The sequence below is a fragment of the Schistocerca nitens genome, chromosome 9 (assembly GCF_023898315.1).
Source record: "Schistocerca nitens isolate TAMUIC-IGC-003100 chromosome 9, iqSchNite1.1, whole genome shotgun sequence".
In the NCBI taxonomy this organism is placed as follows: domain Eukaryota; kingdom Metazoa; phylum Arthropoda; class Insecta; order Orthoptera; family Acrididae; genus Schistocerca; species Schistocerca nitens.
In genome coordinates this window covers 422,366,001-422,378,605 of record NC_064622.1, presented here as the reverse complement: position 1 = coordinate 422,378,605, position 12,605 = coordinate 422,366,001, and the positions used below count along the sequence as shown (strand labels likewise).

Sequence of the window (12,605 nt, the reverse complement as noted above, 5' to 3'; positions counted from 1 at the left end):
TTCATCACCTTTTGAAAACATGTTTTAGAACGGTGTAATCGACAGTCTTTGTCCCAACGTCACACTGAAACAATACTCCCAACTGGATGTCTTTCAAATGCACACTAAATGCCGACAACATCGCCAAATGACTCCTCACATATCCTATTTGCGCATGCCGTGTCTCTCGCGTGTACCTGGATTACATCGCCACTACTTTATTTGCAGCCCTCGTATAAGAACTACTTGCTTCTTGGCTTAAGCGTATTGAAGTTTAAGAATATTATACAAAATACATGCCGCTGTTATTGACAAACTCTCGTGATGAGTGATGTTGCTGTAAATATTGTATACACAATAAGTTTTTACATTTAGAATTTTTAGAACTACTGAGCACTTGGATTAACTAACGCTGTTCTTGGGCAGAAAACACATGTTTATTTTAATATAATTCAAATGCCCAAATGGCTCTGAGCACTATGGGGCCTAACATCTGAGGTCGCCACTCCCGCCGGCCGGAGTCGCCGAGAGGTTCTAGGCGCTACAGTCTGGAACCGCATGACCGCTACGGTCGCAGGTTCGAATCCTGCCTCGGGCATGGATGTGTGTGATGTCCTTAGGTTAGTTAGGTTTAAGTAGTTCTAAGTTCTATGGGACTGATGACCTCAGATGTTAAGTCCCATAGTGCTCAGAGACATCTGAACCATCATCAGTCCCCTAGACTTAGATCTAACCTAAGGACATCACACACATCTATGCCCGAGACAGGATTCGAACCTGCGACCGTAGCAGCAGCGCGATTCCCGACTGAAGCGCCTAGAATCGCTCGCCCACAACGGCCGGCTTAATATGATTGTGTAAGACAATTTGCTAAAAGTAGTGGCCTTCGACAGCTTTAACCTTTTCCCACGATCCGCAATTAAAAAGATCATGTTCTTTCATAATTTAATATCGTATCTCAAGCAGTATTAAGGGCAGTCATAAACAACGCCCCTCAATGCATTCCACAGTTTACTGCACAGTGCTACGTTCAGCAAACAAGGCTACACTATGTTAAGGAGCTCTAATGTAATTGGGTGTAGTATGTTGGTGTCGTAGTCAACAGAAACTGAGGAGAAGTCCGAATAATGCAAGCATTGGAAACGACACCGAACGTGTTCCATTAAAAGCAAATATTCTGGCGTTCGGCTTAAACTAGGTGAGGACCTCTTTGTAGATCTCGCTGAACACCATACGACATCATTCATCAGCAGTCCCGGACACAGCACCACATCAAACGCAGCCGTTCACGTTGTGATGTTAACAGCAACCTACGCACTGGGCGGTAATTCCCTAGTCCGACAGCTGCTAGTCTCCGAATATTGTTGTGGGATGACACAGAATGTTGAAACGAGTCCATTACTTGTCTTCCCGTGATCTGTCAGTGAGGATAGCTTGTGCATGCTGTTTTCTGGTTTGGATCGTACTTAATAAATAAAGTACAAGGGCAGGAGGTGAGGTACTCGCGGAAGTAATGCTGTGAGACTGTGTCGTGACTTGTGCTTGAGTAGCTCAGTCGGCTTCTCACCTCCGCGTCACACCTGACGTGGTTGAACCTCCGACCCTCCTGTGACCGGATGACTATTACTTTCCTCCCGCAAAATGTCACGCACTTACAGGTTTCAGGGGAATGTCTATCGACTACACCTTCAGCGAAGGGGAGAAAGTGGAGCTTCAATACTGGTGGTACCTGCAAAACGCTCACACCGCTCTTGAACGCATAGCGACCTAACGTACGCACTCTGCAAATAATTTACGCAGTGTTTTCGTAACCACCCCCTCTAATTATGGAGTACCAGGCTCAGTGTGACGTTCCGTGCAGCATCACATCGAAGACAGAATCACCTGAATTGTACGCAGTGGGCAAGGAAAGAGACTGGCTGATCCATGGAAAGCTGCAGTCATTGAGGCATTAACAATGCCGTATGAGTCTGTTGGAAGTAGAAAACCCCAGTGGCAGTGGACAAGACAACGCCAGTTGCACCATTTCTTGAAGCAAGTCTTCTAGCTGAAGTAGCTCACGTAATATACAAAGTTAGTTTAGTTTATCCTTTGAATCACATTTTTTTGTAACATTCCGTTTCACACAATTTTCATTTGTAACATTTACTAATTATAATATTCTAATAAAATAAATAAATAAAACAAAAAATTGTAGGCACGTGGACCCTATCGCCTTGGAGAATTTTTAGCAATCATTTGGGGAAATATCTGAAGAGGGATAGCTCATTTTTTTTGTAGTAGGGTAAAAATGGCGGTGCCAAGTACGAGTAGATTTGATTTTCGTTTCTTTTTTGCAGATTAAACTTAGATAAGGAAATAGGTCCACAAAAAAGCGGTAAAAAATTTAAGCGTAAGAGGAAAAGCCGATAGAGCACTTATAAAGCAAAGATCCCGAGTTCGAATCTCAGCCCAGCACAAACAGTTTTAATTTGACAAGAATTTGGTCCGAATAATTCAAACTATGTTGAGAGGATGGGAAAATTTTTAGTGACTGGGCACAAATCAAAAAGGCAACCCAATAGGGTTCAATTTTTGGATCTACTTCTATTCCTTATATAAGTGAAGGGCCTTCCCCTTAATATTAATCAAAACAGAACTGTTACTCCTTGCAGATGATGCAATAAATCCCGTTAGAAGGAAAGAAAGAGAAGAGATTGTTAACTCTAGACTATTAAAAATGGGGGGGGGGGGAAATGTTACATTGCTGCATTTATTTTCGTCCATGCAACACGACCTTTCTGAAAGACAGTTCGCATCTTTTAAGGATCTCGAAAGCTGGCACCATGAGTGGATCACCTCAAAAAACATTGCTACTAAACCACTGCAAAGTTTACTACTCCATATTTTATTCAAAGGAAGTCTTAACTTAAGGGAGGTTTCCTTCACTTCGTTCGCAGCATGTGGTTTGGCAATGTGACGAATCAGAATGACGTTGTCATGTCTCTGAGCATATTGCTGGCGTTTGTATTTAAGTGCGCTATTAAAATTGAGTAACCACGCTTCGTAGCATTCAGCATTCACCGTTTGTCCAGGACGCATTTTGTCACTCACTTCAAAACCGTTGTCTTTCAATTGTTGAAACCAGTCTCCGCACGCTGCTTCTGACACAGAACGTTCTCCATACGCTTCCACTACCATACGATGGCTTTCCGCAGTTGAGTTCTAGAGACAAAAACACAGGTGTAGCATTTCTCGAAAATGCTGTTTTGTGGGAACAAAACCGACATGTCCAAGGCACTAAACAGGTACGGTGGTTTCACTCCACTCGAAAGTCAACAAACAGCTGAAAGCCTAATGTTTGTACTGTTAACTGAATCACGTATCGCTGTCCTCTATGCTATACTAGTACAACTGCTGTCCTATCTTTGTGAACAGCGAGAATTAACATAAGCTCACAACAACAACAATTTATTTACGAATTGACGTTTTACGGTGCTTATTGATACTTTATACATGTGTTGAAGACAAAAGATTTTCCGCTTTTGCTAGCTGCAGTAGTAGTCGGAAAGGAATTCTCGACTAAACTATCGCTATCGGCTTTTAGGAATCCTCTGTTCCTTTTGCTACACTTATTTTTCCAGTATTTCACTTTACTTTTGAGATACTTCGCACTTGCCTTCATAACAGCACAGTTGAATTTGCACGAAGGCAGGTTATGTTAAATGTTACACAAGTGAAGCACATTTGATTTACGCACTGTGAATTCTGTCAGGTTAATTAGCAATCCATCACAATGCAAACTTCTCTGTCGACGTACGTGTAGGATATGATTTTTGATGCTATGGTATTCAATGCGTCAGATTTACGGCCAGCAATATATGAGTCGCTGCAAAGATTGGTTTGACCTTCAATAACACAAATATCCTTTATGAGAATTTTTGAAATTTTATTTCATGTCAGTGAGATACATCGTCGTTAAATACAACATGAAGCCAGTTTCAGTACGGAAGGCCCGTCTAAAAGGAACGACGGTCAGCAAATTACCTTGCGACGCCGTTGGCCATTTCCAACGCCGCTTAGCAGGTAGAAGTAATTACGGTTTCACACGTAAGGTGTTTTAACCGCAACAGTCCACTGTTCTGATTATCGGTTACAGAGTTAATGGACCAATTTAGAAGCAATGGCATCTTGGACACGTAGATAATTACAGAGGACTCGCCGTTTATGCGAATAACTCCATTATCAGAAATACGATAAAGCCTGTTTAACATGTCTGCTGTCTCCCTCAGACTTACAGTTAGTTTGTTACAGTCCCCCCCCCCCCCCCCCCTCCTTTCATAGACATATAGAAGATATTAGGAGATTGATTCGTTTGTTTCCAAAACTAGCAATTATACGAAGAATAAAAGTAACTGAACTTAATTATTGAAGCAGCTCAACAATATGTACACTGAAAAATTTAGAGATTTCTACCGTGTTTACTGACTGCCTTTCAGTGTGCCAAATAAGTTTTTGGTAAGACTACTTTCCGTGTGTCTTCTCAAAAGTTACGGAAAATCCATTTTCAGAGAACTACTAAATTAACCCTAGATTACTAAACCCTCGTACAATTTACCACTGCGGTAGCGTATAAAACAATATTTTGTACTTAACTTGTTGTATATCATACCACTGGAGATACAGTAATTCTAATTAACTAACGCATAACCTGTATGTTACGAATTCCTTTGAATAAAATGTGGAGTAGTAAACTTAACGATTCTCGCTGCCAGTTACCTTATTTATCCTATATGCGTTTCGCCTTCTCCTGTTCTAAGGCATGTGTTCCATTCAAAGCAACTGTCCCGGTATTGTTCATCAGTGTGGGATCCGTACCAGATCGGGTTGACGGAGGAGATAGAGAAGATCCAAAGAAGAGCGGCGCGTTTCGTCACAGGGTTATTTGGTAACCGTGATAGCGTTACGGAGATGTTTAATACACTCAAGTGGCAGAGTCTGCAAGAGAGGCGCTCTGCATCGCGGTGTAGCTTGCTCGCCAGGTTTCGAGAGGGTGCGTTTCTGGATGAGGTATAGAATATATTGCTTCCCCCTACTTATACCTCCCGAGGAGATCACGAATGTAAAATTAGAGAGATTAGAGCGCGCACGGAGGCTTTCAGACAGTCGTTCTTCCCGCGAACCATAAGCGACTGGAACAGGAAAGGGAGGTAATGACAGTGGCACGTAAAGTGCCCTCCGCCACACACCGTTGGGTGGCTTGCGGAGTATAAATGTAGATGTAGATGTAGATTTGTCTTAAGCAAGGTAAGGAACTCATTGTGGATCTCCAATTAGCTGGGTGGTCGAACAGTGCATTACCCAGATTTGTGGCACATTCGGATGTTACAGTGGCCCGGTATTGGACTGCATGGGAACGTGAAGGCAGGCTTGCTCATCCTCAAGGTTCCAGTGGACACCATCTGTAGCACCACAAGAGAGGATCGTCGTCCAGAATGTTCTTCAAACGAATTGCGGACAATTGTGGCCCGCTAACACGGCGAAATATCTTCCATAAAAATTCTACCGTTGTTTGGGAACATGAAGTCCACGAGTGGCTGTAAATGATCTCCAAGTAGCCGAACATAACAAGGAACCAGTCCATTCCATGTAAACACAGCCCACACCATCTTGGAGCCATCACCAGCTTGCTCAGTGCCTAGTTGATAACTTGAGTTCATGTCTCGTGGGGTCTGCGCCACAGTCGAGCCCTATCATCATCTCTCACCAACTGAAATTGGAACTCATCTGACCAGGAAATGGTTTTACAGTTTTCTACGATCGGTCCGATTTGGCCACGAGCCCAGCAGAGGCACTGCAGGCGATATTGTGCTCTAAGCAAAGGTATTCGGGACTATCGTCTGCTGCCATAGCCCATCGATGCCAAATTTCGCCGCACTGCCCTAACGGATACGTTCGTAGTACAGACCACATTGATTTCTGCCGTTATTTCGCGCAATGTTGCTTGTCTTTTAGCACCGACAACTCTACGTAAACGCCGCTGCTCTCGGTTGTTAAGTGAGTGCAGTAGAGCATTGCGTTGTCCATGGTGAGAGGTAATGCCTGAAATCTGCATTCTTAGCACACTATTGACACTGTGGATCTCGTGATATTGAAATCTCTAACGATGCCCAAAATTGAATATTTCATGCGTCTAGCTCCAACTCCTCTTCTGTGTTTAGAATCTGTCAATCACGTCGGAAATCTTTTGAGATGCATCACCCGAGTATAAATGACAGCTCCGCTTATGCACTTCACTTTTACACTAAAGAGCTAGAGAAAGTGGTACACCTGCCTAATATCGTGTAGGGACCCCGTGAGCAGGCAGAATGCCGCATGGACTCGACTAATGTCTGAAGTAGCGCTGGACGGAACTGACACCATGAATCCTGCAGGGCTGTCCATAAATCCGTAAGAATATGAGGGGATAGAGATCTCTTCTGAGCAGCATGTTGCAACCCACCCCAGGTGTGCTCCATAATGTTCATGTCTGTGGAGTTTGGTGGCCAGTGGAAGTGTCTAAACTCCGAAAAGTGTTCCTGGAGCCACTCTGTAACAATTCTGGACGTGTGAGGTGTCGCATTGTCCTGCTGGATTTCTCCAAGTCTGTCGAAATGCACAACGGACATGAATGGATACAGGTGATTAGACAGGATGCTTACGACCGCGTCACCTGTCAGAGTGGTATCTAGATGTATTAGGGGTCCCATATCATTCCAACTGCACACTCCCTGCACTATTACAGAGCCTTCACCAGCTTGAACAGTCCCCTGCTGACACGCAGGGTCCATGGATTTATGGGCCGCGCGGGATTAGCCGAACGGTCTATGGCACTGCAGCCATGGACTGTGGGGCTGGTCCCGGCGGAGGTTCGGGTCCTCCCTCGGGCATGGGATCCGTAGGATACTTTAGGTTGAGTAGTGTGTAAGCTTAGGGACTGATGACCTTATCAGTTAAGTCCCATAATATTTCACACACATTTGAACATTTGGATTCATGTGGTTGTTTCCATTCACGTCCATCCGCTCAATACAATTTGAAGCGAGACTCTTCCGACCAGGCAACATATTTCCAGTCATCAACAGTCCAAAATCGGTGTTGATGGGCCCAGGTGATGCGTAAGGCTTTGTGTAGTGCAGTCATCAAATGGTTCAAATGCCTCTAAGCACTATGGGACTTAAGATCAGAGGTCATCAGTCCCCTAGACTTAGAACTAAAACCTAACTAACCTAAGGACACCACACACATCCATGCCCGAGGCAGTATTCGAACCTGAGACCGTAGTGGTCGCGCGGTTCCGGAATGAAGCGCCTAGAACCGCTCGGCCGGCTAGGCAGTCATCAAGGGTAGACGAGTTGGACTTTACACGAGCGGGCATTCATCTCCGAAAGCCCATATCGCTGATGTTTCGTTGAATGGTTCGCACGCTAACAAATGTTGATGGCCCAGCATTGAAATCTACAGCAATTTGCGGAAGGCTAACACTTCTGTCACGCTGAACAGGTCTCTCCAGTCGTCGTTGATCCCGTTCTTGCAGGATCTTTTTCCGGTCGCAGCGATGTCGGAGACCTGATATTTTACTGGGTTCCTAATATTCACGGTACACTCGTGATATAATCGTAGTGGGAAAATCACTTCATCGCTTCTTCAGAGACGTTGTGTCCCATCACTCGTAGTATAAACCACTTTCAAAGTCACTTAAATCTTGATAACCTGCCATTGTAGCAGCAGTAGCCGATCTAACAACTGCGCCAGACACTTGTTATATTACATAAGAGTTGGCGACCGCAGCGCTGAATTCTGCCCGTTTACATATCTCTGCTGAATACACATGCCTATACCAGTTTCTGTGACGCTTGAAGCTTGTGTAGATATGCGATACTGCTCCATCTATGTATTTGCATATCACTATCCCATGATTTTTGTCACCTCAGTGTATGAACCGTCTGTGTTATTTTGGGATACTCCTGTGGTCAGCAAGATACCGAGGTCTGTCCCCGATAGAACAAGTGTGGAGCCGGCCGCAGTGGCCATGCGGTTCTAGGCGCTTCAGTCTGGAACCGCGCGACCGCTACGGTCGCAGGTTCGAATTTTGCCTCGGGCATGGATGTGTGTTATGTCCTTAGGTTAGTTAGGTTTAAGTAGTTCTAAGTTCTAGAGGACTGATGACCTCAGATCTTAAGTCCCATAGTGCTCAGAGCCATCTGAACCATTTGAACAAGTGTGGAAACAGCTTGGACCTGAACTCCATTCCAGTGTCAGTAGCCAGTTGCAGGTCCGATTGCCCTCCCCAAACGAATCAGTGGTTACCTCCAAGCCAGACGGAGTGCAAGGTCACACCGGTAAGTGGGTTTCTAACGGCCAGTTTTGTAATCACTTAAATAATATCACCTACCCTCTTAACCCGTGAACTTCTATTCCGTTTCCTCCTCGCCTTTTGGGTGATTCAGTCTTCCTTTATTTTTTTAGTATTTTATTTTTTCATCAGGCAGTTTGTGTCATTCTGCGAGCTTATAATTTTGACCTAAAGGTTTGGGACTCGCAGTGAGTCACATCAGGGGTGTGTCCTTGTGGCAGACAGGTGAAAAGGCCGCGAATGGCGGACGGCGGGCGTCGTGTCGGCAGTGGGGCGCCGGCGACGTCTGCTGGCGCAGTTCGAGGACAGCAGCACGAGTCTCCGAGTGTCCTCTCCTCCCCCGGCTGTCCCCTCCTCCCGCAAGGTCGCTGACCCCACAGCCGGCAGCCGTATCGCACACCTCGCAGGACGTTTACCGCAGAAATGGCACCGTGCGCGCTGCCGTGTTTCGCGAGTTTACGAGGGGTGATCAAAGTCTCGCGGTAGTAAAGTTACGTAATTAATGTTTCATCTGTTTGCAAGTACACAGCATCGTAGTACGCCGCTAGAGGAACAAGTCTAAATGGCGCAGGCCACAGATAAAGAGGAGTATTCTGTCGTATTTTTGTTTTATGCATTTGAAGGGGAACAACCTTTGTAACGGTGCGGTTATATTCGCCGCAGTCTACATGCGCTTTTTCTGTCCCGCGGTAAAGTGTTAGCTAAAAATTTGAGGAGTGACAGAATTATTGCAGCAAGTGGGGCATAATCGTGTTATCAATATTGCTGCTGAAAATCTATTGTATCAGAGCTTACGAACCGCCACGCAAGATTTCAAACCGGCGGACAGAGTACCTGTGCGGAGGTCGTGTGAGCGATTAACACAGAGTAACAATGGACCCGACCTCACGGAATTTACAGATGTTGTCACCGAGCTAAAAGGAGACTTGAATTAATTTTCGTTAACAGCTGTGTTGGTATTGTATTCTCTCCGGTCTGACACAATTTTTTGCGTGCACTAGGACGCTGAATCTAATCTTGACTGCATTTCATTTAAAGAGATATTAGGAGGCACTGGCAATGTAATTAAGGTTTTAGTATATGATTTGAACGAGAACTCCACAGACAAACTTTCAGAGATGATACTATCGACTAAAACAAGAAAAAATGAGTAGCAAACGGGCCTAAAATGTATACCGTAAGGTCTATGAGCACTTCTTCGATACTGTGAAATGCATATCATCTGCTGCACGTACATTGTTTTCCATACATTGACAAGAGGTAGTATGGACCGAAACGAGAAAAAAACTGGTAAACCTGGGCTCCTTAGCTATGAAAACTTGGTCAGTAGAACAGAAGTGTTTCACAATGGAGAAAATGAAGAATTGCTCATGGTATGCATTTTAGAGCCTATATTAACTGGATATAGTTTTCTTGTTTTCATCCCTACTACCACCTCGCAAAATATGGATAGCAAAGAGCTTTCAGTAGAAGAGCTGTGTCTCACCATACTCAAGGTGAACAAATGCTCATAGCTCTTAACGTATGCATTCTAGAACCCATGTTTGCTTCAAATTTTTTTCTTATATTGTTCCATACTACCACGTCTCATAGTTTGTCTTCGGAGCACAGGGTCCCGGGTTCGATTCCCGGTGGGATCAGGGATTTTTACCTGCCTCTAGATGACTGGGTGTTTGTGTTGTCCTCATCATTTCGTCATTATTCATTCAAGTGGCGAGTTTGGACTGAGCCAAGGCTGTGAATTTTTACGGACGCACATAACCGCGCAGTTGAGCGCCCCGCAAACCAAACATCATCATCATCATCATCATAGTTTGTCGCTGGAGTTCTGGTTCATCCCATATATGTGACTCCATATTTCCTGGCCTTATCCCGTAGCTTGAGATCTCTCCTGTGGCCCCCCCCCCCGCCCCCTCCAACATCGTGACGGAATTTGTGTACCCGTTTGTCCGCGTCTGGTATTATCCTATGTGAAAATGGGCGTTTTTCGAAGTATGTGCTAATCGCTAAACTGAATCTGGATACTACCTCGATGTTCACCTAGTGAGTTGTGGGACACTACCTAAAGAGCACATCCAGGCTGGCCGACACATCGGCCCTCTGATGGATTCGATCCGGTGCAGGCCTACTCCCCGAATCCCAGAGGCAGCGTGCTAACGCGCTTGGCTGGCTACCCGAGCGGATTACTGCTTTTGATTCAGCAATCCATGGTTTTCCTTTTACATGATGCAAGTGACAGTGTGATGTTTATTTTACCAGTTTACAGTGCAGTACAACTTTTCTTTCCATTCAATGAATACTACGTGATGTAGGGAGATATGCGTATTCTTTGAATTAATACTAGATTCGATTTGGGTTATTATACGTCCGAAGCGGTGGAACTTTTATCATCGTTAGAAGTAGGTCAGAATATGCAGTCAGATCGCAAGTTTAGGGTCCCAGTGGGACATGTACTGGACATGCTGCCCAATCGTGGATTTTTATGTTAGACCATATTATGGGTGGTTGATGTTAATGTGCAAATTTACCGCTCAGGAACTGAAGGTCGGAAGTATTCAAATAAAAGCCAATAGCAGAAATGGCACGAGATGCATGAATCACTTCCGTTTCGATAAAATCTTCTTGGGTTGACAGGAGAGTAAATGCGTAGGCTCCAGCAACGTTTCAGGAAGTTTCTTACTTTCCATCTTCAGGCGAAGTCACAGTTCTGTGTTTTTGGAGGTGTACTATGCACCATCGTGTGACACAGTGGCTACATGGCGCTTCAAGTGTGACCAGACAAGTCTGAATCACGAAGATAGAAGTTGCAGACCATTACTCTGTGAGATCCGGGAATAACGAAACAGGAGGCGGCTCTGGTGCTGTAAGACGGGCGTTAACACAATCGAGGCGGTAGTAGAAAAGATTATTCAAAGATTAATGTTTAACATCGTGCACGTTTTGTAGATGACGGAGGTCGCCGCCTGATCGGTTTCGCTGCTGGCCACATCCACTTGTGAAGCCTGACGAAACAGAGCAGCAGCTGAAATGTCAGGCCGATCCAGATGACGTCTTTAGCCTCAAAAGTCATGGACGACCCCGAAACAAAGGAAGAAATCAAGCACTGGAAACATGAGATTTCAAGCTCGCCGAAAATGGTGAATAACCAAGCACCACCGGGCAAGGTGACGCAGAACGCTTTTTCAACTGTCTTCGTGTGGTGGTATGACATCACGCTCGTAAGGGGAAAACCGTCACAGGAGCATACTGCTGAACCTGACGAGTCCTTGTGAGGAGCTGTCCAAGGGGATGTGTTTGCTCCATGACAAGACTAGGTCATCCTACACGTGTCACTGTCACATATGCTGCTTGTTTGGGCCATCAATCTTTACATCACCCCCCCCCTCCCCCTCCTGTCTCTATAGACATGGCCCACGGCCCATGGCCTTCGTTTTTCCTCCAGCGAAGAAAGCACTGCGCGGCAGGCACTTATGGAATGATGAGGAGATGGTTCTCGAGGTGGAACGTTTCTCTAACAGTCCAACTAAAAGTATCTGCAACGAAGGTTTCCGCCAAGTCATCCATCGTTAGGAAAAATTTGTCTCATTGTAGGGCGAATATGTGGAGGAGGGGTAACATGAGTCAAGTGTCATGGTCAGAGCTTGATTTTTTGACCTGATAGCAGACCACACGATATTTGCTCAAGCTCGCATAGATCTCTTCGTATGGAAGTAACCTACGACCTTGCAATAACGAGCCATTCTAATCGACGCCGATTACCCTCCCAAATTGGAGGTTCGCACACGAAAATCTGGGATTAGGCCTAATCCAACGAGAAGCAAACTTTTAAACACATATCAAAAGTCGAATATTTGAGGCAAAATAGCTGAGTGAGAAAAAAAGAATTTGTGATAGTCAGTAGCAACGCCGGCTATAATGGCCAAGTACAGCAGATATGCATTTCATATCATGGAATCCACAGATTCCAAACGATGATGAAACCTTAAAAAACAAAGGTAAAATTGATTAAGTCACAATTAGAGCGAGGTAATCACAGGATAATAATTTAACATTGTGATATGACTGCCACGTTTAGCTATGTGATATGGTTTCTATTTTCCTGATTATTGAGTATACTGGCATGTTCGCATTGAAGGAGAGATTTACATTTTTCTCGCTGCAAAGGAGTGCTTGCGATTTAGAAATGTTGTTTGCGGCAGAGATCAGTCAGTGATTGTCTTTAGTAGGGGCGAGCATCCCTGGGTGTTCGCGG

General features: G+C 44.9%; 1 long non-coding RNA gene across 1 annotated transcript in view; it reads right to left on the bottom strand.

Moving 5' to 3' along the window:
- Window positions 1-12,605, bottom strand: part of LOC126203139 (uncharacterized) — a 693,770-nt gene that overhangs the window by 635,357 nt on the left and 45,808 nt on the right. The window lies entirely within an intron of this gene.